General features: G+C 37.5%; 1 protein-coding gene across 2 annotated transcripts in view; it reads right to left on the bottom strand.

The window, feature by feature from the left end:
* Pik3ca (phosphatidylinositol-4,5-bisphosphate 3-kinase, catalytic subunit alpha) overlaps positions 1–18,994 on the bottom strand; it is an 85,996-nt gene extending 67,002 nt beyond the window's left edge. For both annotated transcript variants that reach the window (XM_013036563.1, XM_013036564.1), the window contains exon 1: positions 18,900–18,994. The gene's annotated coding sequence lies outside the window, so the exon portion shown is untranslated. The remainder of the gene's footprint in view (positions 1–18,899) is intronic.
* Between the last annotated feature and the right edge of the window lie 5,352 nt (positions 18,995–24,346).

Below are 24,346 nucleotides of genomic sequence, written 5' to 3'. Positions count from 1 at the left end.
AAAAAGAAAAAAGCCAGAAGTGGCACTGTGGCTCAAGTGGTAGAGTGCTAGCCTTGAGCTGAAGAGCTGAGGGACAGTGCCCAGGCCTAGAGTTCAGGCCCCATTACTTGCCCCCCCCCAAAAAAAAAAAGAAAAAGAAAAGAAAAGCTCAGTGACAGTACCCAGGCCATGAGTTCAAGCCCTGCCACTGACAAAAACAAAAATTTTGGATAATTTTGAATAAATGTGGTAAGAACAAATATTTTTGCTATATTCTTAGTGCTAAGTGGGAAAACATGCAACCACTCACTATGGGTTGAGAAAGTTACCTTTAATTCCTTGTCAACTGTGAATTTTTATTTGAACTTGTATTAAATTTTATCAAATAATGTCTGTATATGTGAATACGGTATTTTTTAAATATGGTTTTTCAACTTTTTCTTACATGCCTGGTTCATTACACTGCACATCTAAAAGTTAGCCTTTCATTTAAAGGGATGAATCTCACATGGTCATGCCATATTCTCTTTTCAAAAATATTATATTCCTAAACACCCTATAAGAAGTGCATGCATATGTGTGTGTGTGTGTGTGTGTACATTTATGAGGAAATCAGGCTGCTAGACATACTGTGATGCTTTGTTTCAGCTTTGGAATCTGGCAAGTCAACTCAAAATGAAATGCTATAGACTTCTTCCTCCTGTATTTTCTGAAAATTTGGGAGCGATTCATATGCTTTTCTCTTCTTTCAGTATGTGACAGAATAATCAGCTATGTCACTAAGACCTTGAGATGACTAATCTTGATTGTCAACTTGATTGTACTGACAGATCCCTAAGAGTAAAGAACATTTCTGAGTATTTTCTTGCCAAAGAGATATAGGTCCCATGTTTTCCTCATTTGCAATAATTGTCTAGGATATCCTAGATGTCTAGGATAACTTTATCACATGAGCAGAAAAGCTCAAAATCTATGTACATATGATCATATATAAGATGATGCTAAGTGAAATAAACTCCAAGATATGGACACAAGAGGTCTTTTTTCATTGTTGTTTTTAATGTGATTTCTTTTTTCTTTGTATGTTCTTCCCCCTATGGTATATTCCCTGTTGTCACTGTACTTGATTTTGGTATCCTGCATCTTGTAAATACATTTGTCAAATTTGGGGAGGGGAAGGGGAATAACAAGACGCTCAAACCAGGACACGTAATGACCCATTGTAACAATGATACTCCACAAGACAGTATATTGGAAATGATCTTTGGTGGAGGAGGGAAGGAGTGAGAGAGGTGAGGGAGGGAAGGGATAGTGGAAGAATAACAAAGAAGGTTATAACAATGCTGGATAAGAAATGTTCTCATTGCCTTACTCATGTAACTGAAACCCCTCTGTACAGCATCTTTACAATAAAATAAAATTTTATAAAATGTGGATCTTTAATATAAAGCTTTGTTGAATCTTCTGGTTTATAACATCTATTAATATTTCAAAGAATACTTTTCAATTCCTATTTTTTACTAAGATAATAAAATACCAAATCATTTAGCTAATAGATTTCATTAGAACTAATGCTTTAAGACTAGCTTATGGGTTGCTTTTTGCTTTTGTTTCTTTTTGAGTGTATATTGTCTACTAGCCTCTAAAATAATGTAAGGAGTTTCATAATAACTTTTACTATATTAAATATTTGAAAGAAAAGTAGTAAGGTTAGCTTCACTAAATCTTAAAGCCCAATTTTTTTAAATTATCAATACTAACTGATCCATAGACGAGAATGAAGAAAAAAATAAAATGTTCATAAGTTAACACAAAAGTTCAAGAAATATTCTTGGAGAGGAAGACAGCAATTCTCCAGTAGATGATTTTTACATTTGATATAATCATAATAGAGTGTCAAAGATGTGTGTGTATGTGAGCTGTATGTGTGTGTATGTGTGCAGAACTAATTAGGCTCTCTCTAATGTTTCTAATGTTAAAAATCTGCAAAAAATCCAAGAAAAATTAGGGAAAGTGAGACAAAATAACCTCATAATATTATTAAATGAGTATTAAAATAATTCTCATAATATTAAATCAAACTACTAATAAGTAACAATGGCAAGATATGGTTAACAAAGGGTCAGATCAAGCTGAGTGGCTACATATATAGGCCCAGGTACTGGGGTGACAAAAATGGTAGATCATCTGCAACCTTAAATTTGAGATTAGTCATTATAACAGTAAAATCTTTGTCTCAAGGAAAAAAAGAGTCAGATCCATGTACTAAAAGAAAAACTTCAAACACAAACATATAATGTAGCATTACTATATGATAAAAGTCACTTAGAACACTCTTCTTCAGGAAAAGAGGGTAGGTTACTAATTTGCATTTTACAATAAACTAAATCTTACTTAAAATAAAAACTAGCATTAAAAATAAAATAAATAAGGCCAGGCGCTGGTAGCTCACCCCTGCTATTCAGAGGACTTAGAGCGCTCGGCTTGAGTTGAAGAGCTGAGGGACAATGCCCAGGCCCAGAGTTCAAGCCCCACGACCGACAAAAAAAAACTATAGAGAGGCTCACAGTTTGAAGCAAGCCTGAGCAGGAAGTCCCTGAGACTCTCATCTGCAATAAACTACTCAGAAAAAGCTAGTAAGTGTCACTGTGGCTCAAGTGGTAGAGCCTTGATCACAGAGAGGCTCAGCACCTAAGCCCTGATGTCAAGCCCCAGGAAGGTAAGAAATTAAAATAATACTTTAGGCAAAATGTACCCCAAGACAGGGACACAGTGCTTTTTCCTTTCTTGCTAGTGTTTTTAATGTACTTACAATGCACTATGTGATTCTGTTGTTTCTTTTGTATGTTCTTCCCCCATGGTATAATCCGTTTTCATTGGATTTGATGCCGATGTTCTGCACCTTGTATATACTTTTTTTTGTAATTTAGGGAGGGGAAGGGATATTGGGGAACACTTAAATGGGGATGCAGGCTGACCCATTGTGACAACGAAATGTACAGGATACTATGCTGAAAACGAACTTTGCAATGTATGTGTGCAGAGGGAGAGGAGTTGAGGAGGTAGGGATGGAAGTGATGGTAAGGGGAAAACAAAGGAGGAGGTAACAATGCTCGCTATGAAATGTTTTCATTACCCTACTCATGTAACTGTAACCCCTCTGTACAACAAAAAAGAAAATACATGAAAATAGGTGTTTTTTTTACTATTTATGGAGTTATTTCTAAGTAAGAGTGAAAAAAAAGACCAATAAGTGAAAATACATAAGAAATAAGTTCCGTTGTATGTAGAAGGAAAATTCCCAAGGACAAAACAGAACATAAACTAGCAAAAATTGTTATTCTTGATAAAAGGAAAATCACATACTCCATAAACAGTAATGGGGTGATGTAAAATACACAAAAGAATATGTACTGTGAATTTACAGAGAAAATAGTATAAATGGCCAATTCAATAAAACTTCTCATCTTTATTAAAAATAAAATGTGAATTAAATGCATTTCATCTGTTAAATTTGCAAAATTAAGGGAAAAAAAAAACACTGTGAGAACTTTGCTAGACACAGATAATAAAAATCGAGAGGGGAAAAAAGCTGTGATGAACCAAAAAAGTGCCACAACCAAATATTTGTTATTCCTGAAGTTTTGAAATATGAGACAAACAAAAAAAAGAAATATTAAAACTAAAAACATCTTTGAGCTAGCGAGAGACATTTGGATTAAGAACAAGATCACTAAGTGGAACAAATACAAAAATAAAAGAAGAAACATAAAAAGGGGGTGAGGGGGGAGGATTGGGGGGTGGGGGGGTGGGAAGGGATGTGAAGGGTAAACAAAGGAGGAGGCTGCAATGCTTGGTAAGAAATGTACTCATTATCTTGCCCATGTAATTGTAACCCCTCTGTACAGTATGTTCACAAAAAAAAATTAAATTAAGTTTAAAAAAAAGAAAAAATAAAAATAAAAAGGAAAGGAGAAGGACCAAAACAATCTATACTATACAATACAAGGTAAAGAATAAGCCTCATCAGGAAAGGAATAAATTAGCTGACTAGGAATTCTATTAGCTATGAAGTACTTAAAACTCTGTTGGAAAAAAAATTCAGCCAGGAATTCTAAACCTAACAGAATAAATAAGTTAATTAATTAATTAATTTGCAAATTGGTTTTGATTTTTTTTCTGCCCCCAACTAATCCCATGGCATTGCGCTGAATAATTACTTAACTGAAGAAAGAAGACTGTGCTGGGAAGGTGGCTCACTGGTACAGTGCTTGCCCCACATGCATGAGTTCAATTCCTTAGCACCACATAAACAGAAAAAGCCAGAAGTGGCATTGTGGCTCAAGTGGTAGAGTGCTAGCCTTGAGCTGAAGAGCTGAGGGCCAGCGCCCATACCCAGAGTTCACACCCCAAGACTGACCAAAAAAAAGAAGATTGTACAAGAGACTGGTAGAACAGACACTATGATCACCTAATATAAATGTGTAATTTTTCAAAAGCAACAGTGAACTAGTTTTTATCAATCAGAAAAAGTATTGGGACAAAACTCCAAGATGAAATCTGTATGGTCAAAATAAAGAGTGCTCAGGACAGAGAGCACAAAAGAGTTACAACATGTTATAAGCAAGAAATGGGAGAACTGAACGGTTAGGCAATATAGATATACTGAAGAATGTATTATATAGAAAAAAAGGAAAAGAACTGACAACTTTAAGAGGAAAAACAAGAAACATGTAATAAAATCATGTTTCAAATAAAGAAACCAACACAATTTTGAGCAATGTGTAGAGTATATAAACCCAACAGCCTAAATGGTACTGATGCTTGTTTATAATATTGAACACTAATTCAGAGAAAGAAATCTAACCATTAATATTCCACTAGTTTGTAAAGTAAAACATTTTATTAATAATGTCAATTAAGATTTCAAATATTAAAATGTATTTATAAATATAAAATATTTATTTATAAATATAAATTTATAAAAAAATATAAAATATTATCAATTATAAATAAATAAGTTTATCATAAATTTATAAAATAAATATAAATTTATATTTATAAAACCAATTTATTTTATTTATAAATAAAATTTATTTATTTATAAATAAATTTATTTTATAAATATAAATTTATAAAATATAAAATGATTTCCTTATGGGTATAAAACAGTGTAAAAATGCTAACAATAGTTTGCAATGTAAAAACTTCGTTTTGGAAAGGTAAAGGTATAAAAGGCGTAATAAAAGTTTTTTTTACTTTTAACATAATTTGAAATCAGGAATACTACTGAAAAATGATAATAAGAAATACAGTATCTTAAAAGTAGAAAAGCAAAAATGAGAAAGGGGAGAACGAAAGATTATTAACATGATGACAAAACAGATTGACAAAATTAAGAAACAGTGATAAAATTTTAAAGCAGAATTAGACACTCAAATGTTTTAGTAATCCATAAGTAATTCTTCCATGTCTCAAAAACTCTTATTTTTGCTAATACTGAAGATAAGTATAAGTAATCATTCTCCATGAAAGTATTTTGAGATACTAAGAAACTACTTTTGAAAATCTTGTACAAGTTTTTTCAAGTGTTCCATTTATTTCAAGTTATAGTGCCTTAAATTCCATTTTGTAAATTAATGTGCCAGAAATATTGACAGAAAAAGTAAAAAGCCGACAGCTGGCTATAAGGGTATTACAAGATGACCCTAATTATCTAATAAGTTTCTTTTAAAAGAACAGTTGCTACTAAATATTTCATTGCTGACATTTGGTTTAAAGCTTAGCTACATGTATTCTTCAGTATACTAGATCTGAACTTTGCAGCTGGTCATTGATTTCCATCAACACCTTAAGAATGAATCTACAGGAAGGCTAAAACATATCTAAACTTTGGAAACTCAGCTTTCAAAGCTATAATGGAAATCCACCTGAACATTTGACATATATAGCTTTTTTTTCTTAATTACAACACAATAAAATGTTCCCTATATAAATATTAGTCAAGGTTAATTGAACAAGTATTTGCAATCATGATATCTTCTGCAAAGGAAACAAATACAGTATATATACAAATAAAGAAAATAAAAGTAAAAAAAAAATGTGCCTTGTCTGAAGCTACCATTAGTAGCCTTTTTTGCTATATTCTATTTGTTGGGAGGTAGAGGGGTAGAAGAGTTCACTGGCGATCAAACCCAGAGGCTTGTACATGCTAACATTTCTAATAGTGAGTTAGTCTTCCAAAACCCCTAACTTTTCTCTTGATATAGTATAGTCTCCTTTTTTCTGTATATACTTTGGGTTTTTTCTTTGTTATAGTTGCACTTACAAGTACATATAATTTTATTTTTTATTTTTCTACTTCAAAAACATTTCCTCAGCCAGGCGCCAGTGGCTCATGGCTGTAATCCTAGCTGCTCAGGAGGCTGAGATCTGAGGATCACGGTTCAAAGCCAGCCAGGGCAGGAAAGTCCCTGAGACTCTTATCTCCAATAAACCACTAGAAAACTGGAAGTGGCATTGTAGCTCAAGCAGTAGATCACTCGCCTTGAGCTGAAGAGCTGAAGGACTGCACCCAGGCCCCAGAGTTCAAGCCCCACGACCCACCCCCCCAAAAAAAATCCTCAAAATACTATGAGGATTTCATAAAAAAACATTTTTGTGAATATTTCCATAGAAAATGTAATAGTTTATTTGTTAAACAGTTAGGCTGTTGTAAATTGCCATATATATATATATATATATATATATATATATAGCTGAAAACAGAATTACTGGGTCAAAAAGAATGTTAATTTCAAAAGCCTGAAACTGCCCACTTGCTTTCCAAAAGCAGCTAATGGAATTACATGAGCAAGAATATTTTATAATACCATTACAGAAAAGGCATTATTTTTCTAACTCAGAAAGTTCAAATATAATCACCACATCTTAAAATTATAATTCTTCAATAACCTATTAGGGAGAAAACATTTCCTATGTGCTTTTATCTCTAGTTTAAGAGAAGAGGCCATCTTCTCAAACTGTGTTCATTCAACAAAAGGGACTTCATGCTTCTGAAAATACATTAAAATCTAAAAAATATTTAAAAATTCAAAATATTTTAAAATCTAAATACAAACACCTATTACATTTTTGCAGCATTCTAGTTCTGGCTTGTTAATTGTTTGATTCTGATCAGAAGGATTAGAGAAAGAATAAGTATCAATGTTTTCAGTCACATACAATAAATTTTCCATTCTTAAGTCCTTCCATTTCTTTTACATTTTCTTTTTTTTTAATTTTTGGTAGCACTATGATTTGAATTTATGTTCCACTTCAGTCATGACTCCATTGCTTTTTTATTTACTTTTAGTTTTGAACTTTTGCCTGGTGCAGTACCCACTGCAGTAACCCTATTTCCTTCCACACAACTGGGATTACAGGGAGCCACCCACCTGGCCATTAGGTCGAATTCCTAATAAGTGTTTTCCTAAGGATTCTCAACTATATCTTTTTCTGTTTACTTCTGTTCACTTCTTTATCATGTTTAAAGTGTTTGATTCTGGAATCTTTATTATACTTTGATCAACTATACTATCCATTCTTTTTTTTTTTGGGGGGGGGTCCTGTTTTGGGGCCTGAACTCTGGGCCTGGGCGCTGTCCCTCAGCTCTTCAGCTCAAGGCTAGCACTCTACTACTTGAGAGCCACAGCGCCACTTACGGCTTTTTTTCTTTTTGCTTATGTGGTGCTGAGGAATCAAACCCAGGGACCCATGCATGCCAGGTAAGCACTCTACCACTGAACCACCTTCCCAGCCCCTATACTATCTATTCTTAAATAATAGCTTACTCTAATATTACAGTACACTTTTAGCTCTCATTCATTCATCTTCACTTTTCATTTAAAATGATCTCACTTTTACTTGTTGCTCAAACAAAATAATTACATTAATTTCTCAGATACATTATTTTGGTTTTTGCCAGTCCTGAACTCTGGGACTGGGCACTATCCCTGACCTTTAGTTCTCAAGGCTAGCATTCTACCACTTGAGCCACAGTTACACCTCTGGCTTTTGGGTCGTTAATTAAAGATAATCTCACAAACTTTCCTGCCTGGGCTGACTTCAATTCATGATCCTCAGATCTCAGCCTCTGAGTAGCTAGGATTATAGGCAGGAGCCATCAGCACCCAGCTCTTCAGATACATTTCTTAAAAGAGAAATATGTTGTTATACCTGTAAGAAAACTGAGATTTAAATTTTCATTCAATAGTTAAATTTCCATTCAGGGGTATGATATTCGTTCCTCCCTCTCATGTATCTCAATAAAATGTTTTTGTTTTTTTCACACACACTTTTTTTAATTTTTTCTCTTGCTATAAATTACTTTAACCAACAAGTATTGCTATAATAAAGGAGAACTGCTGATTTTGATATTCTTATATGTAGTTACTGTATTCTTAATCATTTCAACAATTTCTGCGATGACATGGTTTTCAGAGGAATGTAATCATACAACAAGAATGGCAGTGTATATGCTTGTAAAACCTGCTTCCAGGATGCATAGGTAGAAAAAATGAAGTTCAAGGTCATCCCTGGGCAAAAAAAAACCTTAAGACGCTATTTTAAAAATAAGTGCACACAATTAGCTGACACTTGTACTCAGAGCACTGTGGTTCAAGATAAGCAAAGACATGAATGTGAGACCCCATCTCAATCAATAGCTAGAAGTAATGGTAAATGGCTATCATCCTAGTTACATAGGAGACATAAATAGGCAAATTTTGGTCCAGGCTAGTTACAACATATGCAAGGCTTAGTTGAAAAATAACAAAGGGTTCGGAGCATGGCTCAAACTGTATAATGCCTGCTCAGAATGTGCAAGACTTCTGAGTTCAAACCTCAGTACTGCCATGATATGGAAACAAACTCATGGTCAGTAATTGTAAAGTCCAGAGTCATGTCCCCATAAGGGACTACATTCTATAATGTGATATACATTAAAAGTGCTTGAAAGTATGCTTATTTAATGAAATAATTCTTTATATGCAAGTAACAAAGAAAAGTTTTGAATAAGTATGCAAAAATTACTGAGACTCTCTAAAGCATTTCCATTCAAAGAAATTAAAATATTAGAGAGGTTTTCTGGGTTTGGGTTTTCTTTTTTTTTTTTTGTCAACCATGGAGCTTGAACTCAGGGCTTACGTACTGTCCCTGAGTTCTTTAGCTCAAGGCTAGTGCTCTACAACTTCAGCCACAACACCACTTCAAATTTTTTTTTTAATGTAAATCTTTTTTTTTAATTTAATTTTATTTTATTTGTGAACATACTGTACAGAGGGGTTACAATTGCATGGGTAGGATAATGCGTACATTTCTTACCAAGCATTGCAGCCTCCTCCTTTGTTTACCCTTCACATCCCTTCCCAGCCTCCCCCCCCCCCCCCCCCCCCGCACCTACGTTGTAAAGCTCGTTTTGGACATGACAACTTGTACTTCTCATTGTTGCATCAGATCCACCTGTATCCTTAAACAACTGGTTTTTCCCCATCTCCTCCACAAGTTATACTGACATCAAATATAGTGAAAGCAGGGGTTATACTGTGGGGGAGGGACATACAAAGCAACAAAGAAATAATCTTATAAATGCGTTAGAAACACATGCATGAAAGAAAAAACATTAAAATACATATCTAAGGGTTCATTTCCGCTTGACTCATACATATACTAGATATTGCAAATAAGGGAAACCATGGGACCTATGTTTCTTTGGGCCTGGCTTACTTCACTTAATATAATTTTTGAGTAGTTTATTGAAGATAAAGAGTCTCTCGGAGTTTCCTGCCTGAGCTGGCTTTGAACTGTGATCCTAGAATCTCAGCCTCCTGAGTAGCTAGGATTACAGGTATAAGCCACTAGTGCCTAGGAATATAGTTTATTGTTGCTGTTGTTCATTGTGCGGATTTTATCACTGTCCTGGTTTATGAGAGATATAGACTATGAGATAATCCACTTCAGAAGATTAAGCCTCAATAACCATCAACCATATTCTAGCCAAGCTGCTAAAAAAAAAAAAAAAGGCAAAAGTGAAAGGAAGCCAACAGTCTCTATTATATAAGGTACCAACAATATTAAAACCAGAAACCTGTATCAGTAGCATCAATTAGTTATTTTAGTGACTAAAGGAAAATAGATTAAACTCACGGAAATAATCAAAACACACATAGATGCCTTCTTTATTCTCAAATAAATGATTTGTAAAGTATTCATAATGTCCAGGCAATATCTACTGGTAATAAACAAAACAATATATGCAAGAGTAAATACTGCATATAATAAAGGCTCAGGGCAGGCACAATGTACAAGTAACTATAAGCAGTATAAAAGGGACATGAGAGGGCTGGGAAGTTGGCTCAGTGGTAGAGCACTTGCCTTGCATGCATGAGGCCCTGGGTTCAATTCCTCAGCACCACATAAGCAAAAAGCAAAAAACCGAAAGTGGCGCTGTGGCTCAAGTGGTAGAGCTCTAGCCTTGAGCTGAAGAGCTGAGGGACAGCGCTCAGGCCCAGAGTTCAGACCTCACAACCGGACCCAAAAAAAAAAAAAAAAAGGGACATGAGAACTATATTAGAGCCATGTCACATAGGGACTATATGACAATATTAAACAACGTTAGTACATCAAAGAAAGATAGGGAAAGAAAATACCTAGTAGCACGAAATAAGTATTGCTTCAATATCAGGAAGCTACTAAGATATCTATTAGGAATTTGAAGATTCTAGGAATAGAAAAAAATCCATAGGAAACTGAAGCTAGATGAAAAATACACAACAGTGCTGGAGCATTGCTCAAGGGGTGAATGCCTGCCTAGCATGCATGGGACACTAATGTCAGGTCAAAGTATTGCCAAACCATTTAGTTAATATTTTCTGTCCATTAATTCTATATTTCTATCAAGCTAAATCTCCATATCACAATTTTAACAAGGATTAGAGATAAAATACAATTCAAATTCTGATAGCAAAACGTAAGTTTAAATTTTAATAGAAAAGAAAGCAGTAAGCGGGCATCGATGGCTCACGCCTGTAATCCTAGCTACTCAGAAGGCTGAAATCTGAGGATCTCGGTTCAAAGCCAGCCCAGGCAGGAAACTCTGTGAGACTCTTATCTCCAATAAACCACTCAGAAAACCAGAAGTGGTGCTGTGGCTTAAGTGATAGAGCGTTGCCTTGGGCTGAAGAGCACAGGAATAGCACCCAGGCCCAGAGTTCAAAGACCCACGACCAACCATAAATAAATAAATAAACCAGAAAACAAATAAATATTATTTCACTCCATTCTTTTCCAGTGACAACTGATTCCCCCTTAATTTTACACAAAAGCCTTCAAATATTTGCAACTTTATAAAAACATAAATAAGAAGACTTTTAGTTCTGAAAATATAAGGAAGATAGTACTGCCATCCCTCTAGGGAGTGACTGACTTCTCTTCTCTGAGATTGAAAACAGATTTTACTTAAGAATTTCAGAGCTGGGGAATTACAAAGAACCTTAGAAATTTTGAAAGTGAAGAATAAGCACTAAGAGGTAAAGCTCTCAGCTGGGTGCAGGTAGCTCATGGATGAAATCCTAGCTACACAGGAGGCTTCTACGGGAGGATTACAGTTTGAAGCCACACAGGCAGGAAAACCTGAGACTCTTACCTCCAATAAATTACAAAAAAAAAAAAAAAAGCCAAAGTGGAGCTGTGGCTCAAATGGCAAAGCCTTGCACACAAAAGCTCAGGAAGAGCTCTGAGACCTAGAGTTCAAGTTCTAGGGCCAGCCAAAAAAGGTCAAGCTCTCAGGTCAAACACCAAGTTAAATGTAAAACCTATACTTTATAATATTGGATACAAACTTCTTTTTTATAATACCACAGCCTCCTTAGTCTATTCCTGTCAACCCTACATATACATGTATAAATACATATATAAATAAATGTATAAATACATATATATACAATACACATAATATGTGCATATATACACATTAGAAAGTAATTAACTTTTAGCTTTTCTTACATAATTCAAATCTATACTCAAATAATCAACTCAAATGCAACTATACTCAATAAATCTACCATAATATACCTACTTTTCATTTTTTTACTATTTTTCAAGTGTTGAGCTACCAATAGAAATATCAGTTTATTAATCACCTGTATTCTTGAATTCAAGAATTCATCATTTCATCTATCCAAACATGTATGCTTAAAATCCTCTTTACATTACTGCCTTATGTTTCTGTACTTAATGAGACATTTCTCTGAGTATTACTAACTCCTGGTGAGTTGCATAACAGCAGAATGTTTGTACCCTTGTACATCTGTTTTCACAATTAAACAAATACTATATATCTAAAAGTTGACTTCAGATGTTTAGTCCATAATACAGATTTTTAAAACATCACATTTATTTCAAATAGTATTGCTTGCCCTGATACAAAGACTCCTATGTTAAAACTGTAATTACATACTAAAAGTTACTAAAACTTACTTATAAAATTACATTGAGGCAAACAGTACAGGAACCATGAGTACTTGTTATGCCAACTATACAAAAATTATTCTTTTTTTTTCTGTTTGCTTATGTGGTGTTAAGGAATAGTACCCAGGGCCTCAGGCATGCAAGGCAAGTGCTCTACCACTGAGCCACCTTCCCAGCCCCCAAAATTATTCTTATACTAGATACATTTTATCTAAACAGGTTTATGCAATAGTTTTATTATGACAAGCTATCTCATCATTGAGTTGCTTAGCAACACATTACAATTTATGTTGTAAAAGTTCAGGAAATGAGACAAAAACATGGTGTAATCTATTACACACATACACACACTAAAAGTTGTTAGGTGGAAATGAATTTAGTCTCCCAGGACCTAGAGTACAGCTAAAACATACAGAAAGGAATTAAATTTTAGGGAAAAGATAGCTCCAAAAGTCACCATTTTAGACTTATAAACTCTCGTTGGGCTAGATGTGGATTATTAGTGACTAAAAACAGAAGAATCACAGTTGGTGAGACCCATCTCAAAATAATCACCAAACCAAAGGAGGTTGCAGGTGTGGCTCAAGTGGGAAAGTGCCAGTCTAGTAAATGGAACCCCTGAGTTCAAACCCCCATACTATAAAGGAAAAGGAAAGAAAGGTAATGACCTAGGAGGAAATCCACAGAGATATGGATAAAGTAAAAAAAAAGTGTTATTAGTCAGTCTGCAACTGCTCTGTCCTCAGAACTAGGAGCAGTTCTAACCTCCAAGGGAGCAAGTTTATTTTTTTCCTTTTTCCCACTTCCCCCAGGCCTCTTCAATCTCTGAAGGCCCCTAAACCTCTCCCTGGGCCTCTCCAAAGGCCTTTCTGCTATCTGCAGGCCTCTCCACAGGCCTCAGATCCACAGGCCTCTCCATAGGCCTTTCCAATTTCTGCAGGGCCATTGGCTCTTCACAGGACTCTGCACAGGCCTCTTGGCACTCTGACTGCAAGGCCTCTCGGCTCTTCACAGGCCTTCTCTGCCGGCCTTTCTGCAGGCCTCTCCAGGCCCAGGCTCTCCTCAAGTTTGAGGAGAGCCTGAGCATTGCTCAGCTCCCAGAGATGCTTCTCTTTCCTCTCCCTCTTCCCTGGAATGCCCTGCCTATCTATATATAGTGGCCCACTCCCCAAACCACCCACCTCCAGACCCCCTTTGACATCCTGCCCCTCCCAAGTGGGGGCATGGCAGTGACATTAGCATCAGGAGGGACTTCCCACCCCTTTGGTTCTCTCAGAAACAATACAATTTTTTTAGACTATTATTCTAAGTTTAAGCTCCCTACACTGAATAGTTAGGAATGGTAGGAAAGATCACCTAATATTTCCTAACTAGGATCAAGTGCATAATTTATGAGAAGGATTGATAAGGAGAAATTTCAGAGTAATATTACACTATGTATAATGTAATGATACACTTTCCATATTGCAAAAAAATATTACTTTCCATTTTACCAGAAGCAAAACACCTAAAATCACTACACAAAATGAAAAAAAGACAGTTAAAACTAAGAATATGACTAAAGGCATTGCTTAATCAGGAAAGCACACACCCAGAAAGTAAACCCAAATTCAAACTCTAGTATTGTCAAAAGAAAAATTGAAAAACATGACTCCCAAAAAAGTATCAACAACTTTAGTCCCCAGATACATGTAACCACCAATCTCACAATGGAAACACTGTATACCTATCTTCTGGAATTGTTTCTAAACAGAAGACTAATTTTTCCTGTATTTCCTTTTTTATTCAGAACTAATATTCCCTAAATTTTTAAGTTTAATGAGATTTCACCAGTCTCTGAGTCTTATTTTGTAAACTACTGTTAATTTGTTCCTTTCTTTTGAATGAAGTTTGACTTTATCTTTGGATGGGTGCAAAGTCATCAGCTTAGACAATTTTCTCCCTCTTATTATATTAATAACTTGGCACTTGCTATTCTATATGGTTGATTTCTCAAGGCATAATTATCTCCTAAGTAAATAAACCAGCACCAGGGTGTTTGGCAGTGGTATGGGGTTCTAAGAAAATGAAACCAAAAGTCACAGTGGTTTGGGTCCCCATTCACACCTGCATAGCAGTCAATAGAGTAGAAAACAGAACTTATATAAACTGTGTCCTTTTATCTCCACTAAGTCCACTCAGGAGATCTAACAAATCCTAGAGGGTAGGGGAGGAAATGAATATTTTTAAGTACCAAATCCAGGTAAAGAACTCTTTTGAATGTACCTTATCTAATTCAACAACTCTAATCAGTAGTAATTACTTCCCCTGATAGGTTATAACTAAAGTAATTCTGCCAGGAACCAGGTTTTGGACACATCAGATTTCCAAAGCCAATATCTTTAGTGCTCAGAATTCTAAGGCTAGATCATTAAGTACAATGGTAGAACATCCAATAGAATCTTTTTATGTTCCAGATGAGAACAAAGCCTAAAGATAATGACTTCTACCCAAAGACACAATGTTTCCAGGAAAGGAAACAAAAGTTTGGAAAGATTGGACTGAAACCTTCTGATTAGTGGGTGTTAATAATGGTCCTTATATATGTTTTTATTGTGTCTAAAAAGGTTTTTTTTCTTTAAATTATCTTTCAGTAGTTGTACAAAGGGGTTCCAATGCAACATGTCAGTAATACATCTTGATCAATGTCACACATCTTTCATAATTCTCCCCATCTCCCCCAACTTCACCCACCCCCTCAATTTTATTTCCATTTCCATATATATGCTTTGGCTCCATTCTCTCCATTACTCTCCCCCTTCCCCTTCACCTCACCACTACTCCAGATACACCATAAGTTCAGTTTCCTGATATTTAACTTAAAAAACATTAAATGTACTTGGCAAAAAAAAACGTGCTTATTATTTATTACATCTCCAGAATATTGATTTATCCTATCAAGTCCCTATAATGCACTAGTTATGACTAGTTATAAAAATACAACTGTACAGAAGATAGGAGTCCCTATCTGCATGGAATTTACATCCTGGGAGAGGATATATACACAAATAAATAGGAAATTACAATGGAGCAAAGAAATGCTATGATAGTAGTAGTAAAAGATGCTATGGGAATAGGAAGTTGGGACACCTGACCCAAACTGGACTTTTCAAAGAAAGACAGATAAGTTGAAGCAGCTAAGAAGGTGAATTGAGTACACAAATGTTTCTGGAAATACAAACACATTTACACATGAGATCAAGAAAAAGTCAGGGAAACTATGACGATAGAGAAAAGAAATAAACCTAGAGAAAAAAAGCAAGAGAAAATAATGGTCTTTGAAAGTCACGGATTTACAATCTTGACAATTTGAATTATGTGAAACATAAACAAATAATGTTCTGGGCTCTCCATCTCTTACCAATTTAATCAGATTTCTAGGGATGAAATCCTGGTACTAGCATTTTTTTTTAAGTTCCCTACATGATTTAACATGTAGCCAGGGTTGAGAATCATCGTTTTAAGTTGTAAAGGATATTAAGTATATATGTGCATTGTAAATAAGAGAAACCATAATCTTAAGTAATGCAAACTAATTTGGTCCCTCTTTTCTCTTGTTCGATTTAAAAATGAGTTAGGAGAGTGTAGAGCTGGAATGAGACAGTGAAAATCAAAACTGTTGTTTTGTTAATGAGTCCATCATCTTCCACCTAATGGAACTCAGAATATCATTTCATAGAAGATACTGCTCTGTCAACAGGACTGCAATAGAATTCTAAAAGAAATAATACTTTAAAACTATTTTACTGTACTAATAAAATAAAAATCATAGTATTCTAAAACTTATGCTTCTACAGTTGAATAATTTTTACAATAAGTATTTCCACTGGAAGCCTAATCTTTTATATTACTTAAGAAACACCTTTCACTTAAAGACCACCCCATACTTTGAAATAAAATAGAGAACTGATCCTTTTTTCTCTGTCAGTCGTGGGCCTTGAACTCTGGGCCTGAGCACTGTCCCTCAGCTCTTCAGCTCAAGGCTAGTGCTCTACCACTTGACTACAGTGCCACTTCTGAGAACTGATCCTTTTAATGCTACTCTGGCTGCTAAAAAGATCAAATGGGATTAAGTTTGCTCTCTTTAAATACAGATCAATAGAGTAAATTCCCTTTACATGATAATCACAACTATTTAAATCTTTATTTAGGAAAGAGGCATTAAAAGGGCAAACTACACACATAGCAAAATGTTTTAGAAAAAACTGTGTATTCTATTTTACTTTTATTTTTTTTTTTGTCGATCATGGGGCTTGAACTCTGGGCCTGGGCGCTGTCTCTCAGCTCTTCAGCTCAAGGCGAGCGCTCTACCACTTGAGCTACAGCGCCACATCCGGTTTTTCTAGTGGTTTATTGGAGATAGGAGTCTCATGGTCTTTCCCGCCCGGGCTGGCTTTGAACCACGATTCTCAGATCTCAGCCTCCTGAGTAGCTAGGATTATAGGCATGAGCCACCGGCACCCGGCTTTCTATTTTACTTTTTAAGAGTAGTTAAAAGAATGCTGGTTTGGGAGGGAGAGATTTTGCATCTCTAATTGTTCTATGAGCTCAGACAAGGCTATTGCTTTCACTTACCCTCTATACACATTAAAGTAGTAAATTTTAGTCTGAGTATACTACTTGTACTTATGGATATCTCTTTAATATTGTACCCAACTCAATTTTTTAAACTTTAGATAAATAAAAAACAAATCTAGTAGGTTCATTTTTAATTCTGACAGAAATGCCTTTCAAACTTTATATTTAAGGACAAATGTTAACATTTGTTAGTTATCTCCCTTAATATGCTACTAATATCTTGATATGCTATCATTTCATTCACTTTGTGATTTTAATAGAAAATCACTCAAGTTGCAGATTGAATTTTACCTTTGCCCACCCAGTAGGTCCCAAAACGAGATGAAAAAATAAACTGAGAAACACACACACACACACACACGCTATCGTCAGATAATTTTGGCTGATGACAGTTAATATGATCATTAAAAATTTTCACAACATGTGTTTCGATGGTGATCTATGCTGTCAGACACCACAATTGAATGTCGGCTAAAATTTTTTAGAACTTGAAGGTACACATTCTAAATGTTTCAGCAGCAGTTGCTTTGAAAGATCATTAATGAAAACACAAAAATGTTTTTATTCAAACTAATGTAATAACGAGGTATGTAAGTATATTTTCTGGACACTTTTTACAATATGCAACCTAGCACATAAATTTGGTGCAATGCAAACAAATATCCAGAGAATCTTGTTTCCAAGGATGAAATCATGCCACCAATATCGCCCAAAGTAGTTCAAAAGTTGCTGTAGATATCAAAGACTGAGTTACCTGGAATTTACCTGCCCTTTCCCAAGAGTCTTCCATAGCCTTACAAACTATGATCCAAAGCATCACATCCACACTGTCGCCCAAACCCAGGCCCCGCTGCACAAAGGCGCAGTGCTGGAATGAACAATCTTCACGAAGATGAAATCACAGCTCCTCATTTATTAGAGAACGTGGAAGGTGCTCCACAAAGCCCCTCAGCGATGTGCTCTCCTCATCTTTTTTAAACTGCCTGCGATTCCTAAGTCTAGTGCACGGTTGGGACACTATCACCACTATTTAGTATCCTAAAATAAACTCCTCCAGCGGAGACCAAACCCACCGGGGTTCACACAGCCGAGGTTTGGGCGCTGTACTTTCTGGAAAGCTGATTAAGAACTAAAAGAACCAGGCATCATGAAAAAGAACTTAGTCAAGGCACAAGTCACGTGAGCCGAGGTGTCAGGTTTATGAATGAAAATCCAAACATTCGATGGTGTGCTTACACGGAAAACACGGTCTCAAAAGGAAGGGTGGGAGGGAGCTGAGGTTTCCTCTCCTTCAGTACCTGCCGGGCGATTTAAACCCGGGAAGAAACGCCTGGGGCCGCAGGCTGGCGGGTCCGGTCCTCGGGAGTGACCGCCCCCCGAGGGCCGCAGGCTGGTCGGTCCGGTCCTCGGAAGTGACCGCCCCCAAGGGCCGCCTGTCGCGGCGCCCGCTCCCCGGCGCTCGCCGGCGGGTGTGCGGAGCCAGGAGACCCAGTGGCCGCGGCCCGGCAGCGCCCAAGGCGCACTCTCTCCCGATCCCCCAAAACCAGAGAGAGCAGAACCCAGGAACAGGGCAGCGGTCCAAGGAGCACAAGGAGCGAGACGAGCCCTAGCCACCGTTGCCAGAGGCCGAGCCGGACCGCGGAGAGGGAGCGGCGAGCTCGATCTCGAGGCGAGCTCCGCCCTAGGCCCTGCGGGCAGACCCTCGGCCGGGAGCGCTCACCTAGGGAAGGCGGGCGCACCCGAGCCCCTGCAGCCCACCCGGCCCCGGCCTCAGCGCCCGTGCGCGCTCTACTCACAGTCGGGGCTCCTCCAGGCTCCGAGGCTCCAGCCGCATCGGGTCCCAGCCCCGCGGGCGGCGGCGGCGGCGGCGGCGGCGGCGGCGCCGAGGGAGAGGAGAGCGGGCGGCTCGGCCCCCGCCTCCCGGCCCCTCTCCCCCGCCGCTCCGGAGCTGCCCGGCCGGGCCCGAGCCCTGCCTCGCCGGCGGCCCCAGCCCCAGCGGCCGCAGCTGCAGCAGCCCGAGACCTCGGCGGCGGCACCGGAACTGCCGCTTCCTCCGGGCTCCCCGGACTCGCCGGCCCCGCCACACACCCGCCCCAGCCTCCTCTCTCCGGCGCCCTGTTGTTTTTTTTTTTCCTTTTGTTTCCAGAATAAACTTTATTGGTCTCTTTTTCCGCTCACATCGTGTAAACAAACAAGGAACTCTCCCCACCCCCTCGACTTCCCTCCTTCGGCAGAGGAGGCTGAAAGCCTAGAAGGCCAGCTTACAAGTGACCTGGAAGCAGATGTGAAGAGGAGCGGAACTGAAACGAAGGCGGGGATAAGGAGGAAGTGAGCGAATCCGGTAACCGCGCGCCACCGCGCCTGCGCGGCCCTCTTCCGCCCTTCGCGGGGCGCTGTTGGGGCGGTTTTGCGGGGTCGTCTGCGGGGCTGGGTGTGTTGTCATGTGATGCTAGTGCACAGGTCGTAGATTTGCTCTGCAAGCCGCTGGCGGGCCAGCGTGGAGATGCAGAAAGGAATATTGGGAGCAAATGAGCGTATTTGCTGTTATGCCTGCAGAGAAAACGAGATGAGTACGGCCAAATGAGCCAGCCGCCACTGTGCCACTGTCGGTGGCTCACCCACTGTCGTGCTGGGCTCTCGGAGGAAGGCCCGACGGGAAGCGCCGCAGCGGCCCTGCCACTAACACCGGGTCAAGTTGAAACCCATCCTGAAGGTGCCATGCCCTGCCACACACCCTGCAGTCCTGGGACGGATGCTACTCCACCGCATCTCTACCCTCCTTTTCTTCTTCTTTTTAATATTTTCTTGAAACAGCCCTCATCCCGAACGTTGAGGACACGCTAGCGTAACGCTAGCGTGGAATGGTTCGTAAAAACTATTTGTCTATGGATTCGACTCAAAGCAGTATCTTGGTGCTTCTTTGCCACACCTCCTTTTTGCCTCAGAGTTCCCCAAAGGGAATCTGTTGACTTTCAGGACTGCTACTCTGCATTGGTTCCCTTTGAATTTTTAAGGAAGTGACACATCCTGTTAGCGAAATGAGCTCCCTTCCCCTAGCTTAATACACTCCTTCCCCTCTCCACAAGTTAACATCCTTCCTTCCTAAACACTAGGCCCGTTTAGTAAAGGCTGTAATCAGTCTCCAACCCCTTTTACCTTGGGATGGCACTTCTCTGGGGTAGCTACCACCATATAAGGCAACAAGAGCCCCTAAGAGTGACCTTAGGGTCTGGGCAGTTGCAGGGACCACTTAGCTACTATTTGGGCAGCAGCCATAAACTTAGTCTGCCATGATGAAGCCCCTAGCCCTCAGGTCCACACCAGGGTCTCCACCTCCTAGGTCCTTCTAGCTCCTCCTAAGCCTCCTAGGTTATATAGGTCACCTCAGACAATAGCCCAAACTTCTCACTTCTGTCCTGTGAGAAGGGGTCTTGCACCCTGGCAAAGTCTAAATAATCTAACACCCTAGAAATATTACAGCCCAACTTAACATCTAACCATTGTCAGACCTCTAGGACTCATGTCTACAGCTCAGTCTTAAGTGAGATCCATCCCTCTCTGTAAGGTCATCATTTAATTTAACTATTTATGTATTTCCTGTTTTCCTTCTTTTCACCTTTAAATTCGTGTACTCATCTCAGATTTCAGAGACCTAAATTTCTTAATTACTGTTTTCAAAGTTTCAGAACAGTTATACTTGTTGTGACTCCCACCATTTTCATCCATGGTGCCTGTGCCACTTCCGGTTTTCTGGTTAATTTGAGATAAAAGTCTCACAGACTTTCTTGCCCAGGCTGACTTTTTCTTCAGATCTCAGCCTCCTTAGTAGCTAGGATAACAGATATGAGCCACCAACACCCAGCTCTCTTTCTCTTTTATGCAATTACTTTATTTGTTCCAGTCCTTTGACTTGAACTCAGGGCATAGGTGTTATTGCTGAACTTTCTCCCTCCAAACAAACCCTCTGCCACTTGAGCCATAGCTCCATTTCTGACTTTTTTGGAGGGAGTGAGGGTGGGAGTGAGTTTTAACTGGATGTTATAGCCTTGAGGACTTCCCTTCTGGATCCTCAGATTTAAGTTTCCTCAGCTAGGATTACATACATTAGCCGCTGGTACCCAGCTACCTCCCAGGTCATTCTTTTCTTGTTTTTGTTAATATTATCTGTACTATGTTTCATTTCAGCCTTTTATTTGAGCTATTTTTCTGGATCTTGTCAGTCCAATACCTTAATTGGATATAAAAAACTTTTTTTTTTCTTAACCAGTCCTGGGCTTGAACTCAGAAGCCCTGAGCTTCTTTTGCTCAATGTTATCACTCTACCACTTGTGCTACAATATGACTTCCAGCTTTTTCTGTTTATATGGTACTGAGTAATCAGACCCAGGTCTTAATGGAAGCACTCTACCACCAAGCCATATTCCCAGTGTTTGAATATAAAATTTTTATGAACAAGTCTTTAATTTTATAGAGCTATTTGTTTGTTCTTTGATTGTTACTAAAGAAAAAAACATACTGTTCTTCAGCCATACAGAATATGCTCCTTTTACTTAGAAGAATAACAAAATACCAGAATTTTTCAAAAATTTCTCTCACCTGGTTGAAATCTTACCCATTTTGTTTGTTTGAATATTGTTATGAGTTTTTCAAGTGTATGATGGCACATACTATTATTTTTATTATGTTTTATATTGTATAATGAGATGGAATTATTTGGCAAGCATTATTGTTGGGTAACCAAATGTCAGAATTTCCACAAGTGAAGCTTTTGTGTTCATTCATATTTTGAGCTTGTCAAGGGATTTTAGTGGAGTGAGTCAACATTCCTGTCTTTGGTAGTATCTGCCTCTTTTCTAAATCCTATTTCCATCTGTTACACATCTTTTAGAAATCTGTTGATAGCACTGTCAGTTGGTGCTCTTGATTTTCTTTTTTTTTGTTTTGTAAATTTATCATTTTCAAAAATTTCATGAGCATGGGTACAATAGCTTACCTCTGTGATTCCAACAACTCAAGAGAACAAAAGGGTCATGGTTCCAACCTAGCACCAGACAAAATATTAGTGAGACTCCATCAAAAAACAAAACAAAAGACAAAATGAAAAACAGCAAACAGCCAGCCAGGGATGGCCAGGATGGTAAAACACGTTAAGTCCAGCTATGCAAGAGACACGGGTAAGAAGATCACTCTGAAGTTGTCCCTGGGCCAAAAGCCTGAAATTCTGTCTTTAAAAAAAATTCTAAAAAGGGTGGGGGTTGGTTTAAATGGTAAAGAACTCAGCTATGAAGTATAAGGCCTTAACTTTAAACTCCAGTGCTGCAGGAAAAAAAGGAAAAAGATAAAAAGTACTTGTAATGGTATTTTTATGTAGCATCTTGGAGGGAAAAATTAATAGTTCTTTGACCATATACATATGGCTTTTAAGTTTATTTATTATTTTTATTTTAGCCATAAAGGGTTTTAACCAAGGGCTTGTTCTTGCTACACAGGTGCTCTATGTTGCAAATATTTTTTGCTTTTGTTATTTTTCAAATAAGCTCGTGCATTTATGCCTGGGCCAGACTGGATTTCTGTTCTCCTGTGTAAATTTCCTGAATAGCAGCAATGACAACAGACCAAATGTTTTTTGTTTTAATTCGTTGAGATGATGTCATGCAAGTTTTCACCTAGGCCAGCCTCAAACTACAAACCTATTAATCTCAGCCACCCAAATAGCTATGTTTTACAGGGGTGAGCCACTGTACTTGTCTGTATTCTTTTTGATCACAGTCTTATTTGTCAGCCTTGGGTGCTATTTCTCTGAACATGATACATATTCTTATATATAATTTTATTTTCTTACAGCAGTAAATATATGAGGTCTTTTATGTTTTATTATCCAAGTAAATATTATATATTAGAAGTTTCTCTTGATCTTTTCACACATTCAATGAGCAAATAAGTTTGAAAAATGCTATCTTAAAGTATTTTTACTATCTTTAAATAGTTGTACAAAGAAGTTGCCATTTAACAAAGCAATTTATGAATACAGTATATCTTGATCAATGTCACCCCTTTCAACATTTTCACCCATCTCTCCCCTATCCACATGAGCACAGTGTCAGGTACTTACTTATTTACTGAATGAATGAATGAATAAATAAATAAATAAATTTAGCCTTCTAAGTCATCTACTTTCTTGTTTTTAGGTATAACCTTCTGAGTCCAGCTAGATAGGTAATGTTTTCTAAAAAACTCTCCAAAGTGAATATGTCATAATTTCCCTCAAAACTCATATTAACATTTACCAAATCTCAATGTCCAGAAATTTCCTTACTCTCAAGGCTATTTTGTTGCAATTTAAACCATTTCCTTTTATTCTTTCCTGCAGTAAGGAGAGAATAAAGAATTAGTTACCATTCTATCTATAAATGTTCCATTTCATGAAACTCAAAATTTAGTTCATTGCTTCATTAAAATGCTTTCCTAGGGTACTGGTGGCTCAAAGCCTATAATTCTAGCTACTCAAGATGCTGAGATCTGAGAATCAGGGTTCAAAGCCATCCAGGCAGAAAAATCCATGAGGCTCCAATAAATTACCAAAAGAGACAGAAGTGGAACTGTGGTTCAAGTGGTAGAGTACTAGCCTTGAGAAAAGAAGCTCAGGGACAGCACCCAGGTCCTGAATTCAAGCCCCAGAACTGACAAAAAATTTCCTTCCATTTGTATCATAATTTCATAAAGATAATTCTGACACCCAAGGGGGAAGAAAATAGATTTAGTTATTAGAAAAGATGAGAAAAAAATCTAATAATTTTAAATGAAGCTGATCATTAAGTACAAAGATATTTATATCACATTCTTCAGTACTGTTTGCACCAATGATTTCAAGTATGTATGTGATCTTTAAAATTGCCTGGGGAACTTAATAAAATATAGAGAATTTAGTTCCCACATCAAATTATTGATTATATATATATGGATAGTTGGTTATTGGAAACTTATAATACAACACAGTAACCTCAGAACAATAATTTTGCAGGTAAATGGTTGTTATTCTTTTAATGTTTTCTATAGTCAGAACCTTATTTAAATTTTGTAGATATTATTTACCTTGAGCCATACTGTATTATTATTTTGTATACTTTTAGTATTTAAAAAATCCCACATTTTAAAGTGTTGCATTTTTTAGTCTTTCTACGCTCAATCAACTGTAAACATGGCAAAATGTATTAGATGATTTATCTCATATTGTTTTATCACA

Source organism: Dipodomys ordii, unplaced genomic scaffold (assembly GCF_000151885.1).
Source record: "Dipodomys ordii isolate 6190 unplaced genomic scaffold, Dord_2.0 Scaffold300, whole genome shotgun sequence".
Taxonomy (NCBI): Eukaryota; Metazoa; Chordata; class Mammalia; order Rodentia; family Heteromyidae; genus Dipodomys; species Dipodomys ordii.
The sequence above is the reverse complement of the archived record's forward strand: the minus strand, read 5'-3'. Positions and strand labels throughout refer to the sequence as shown.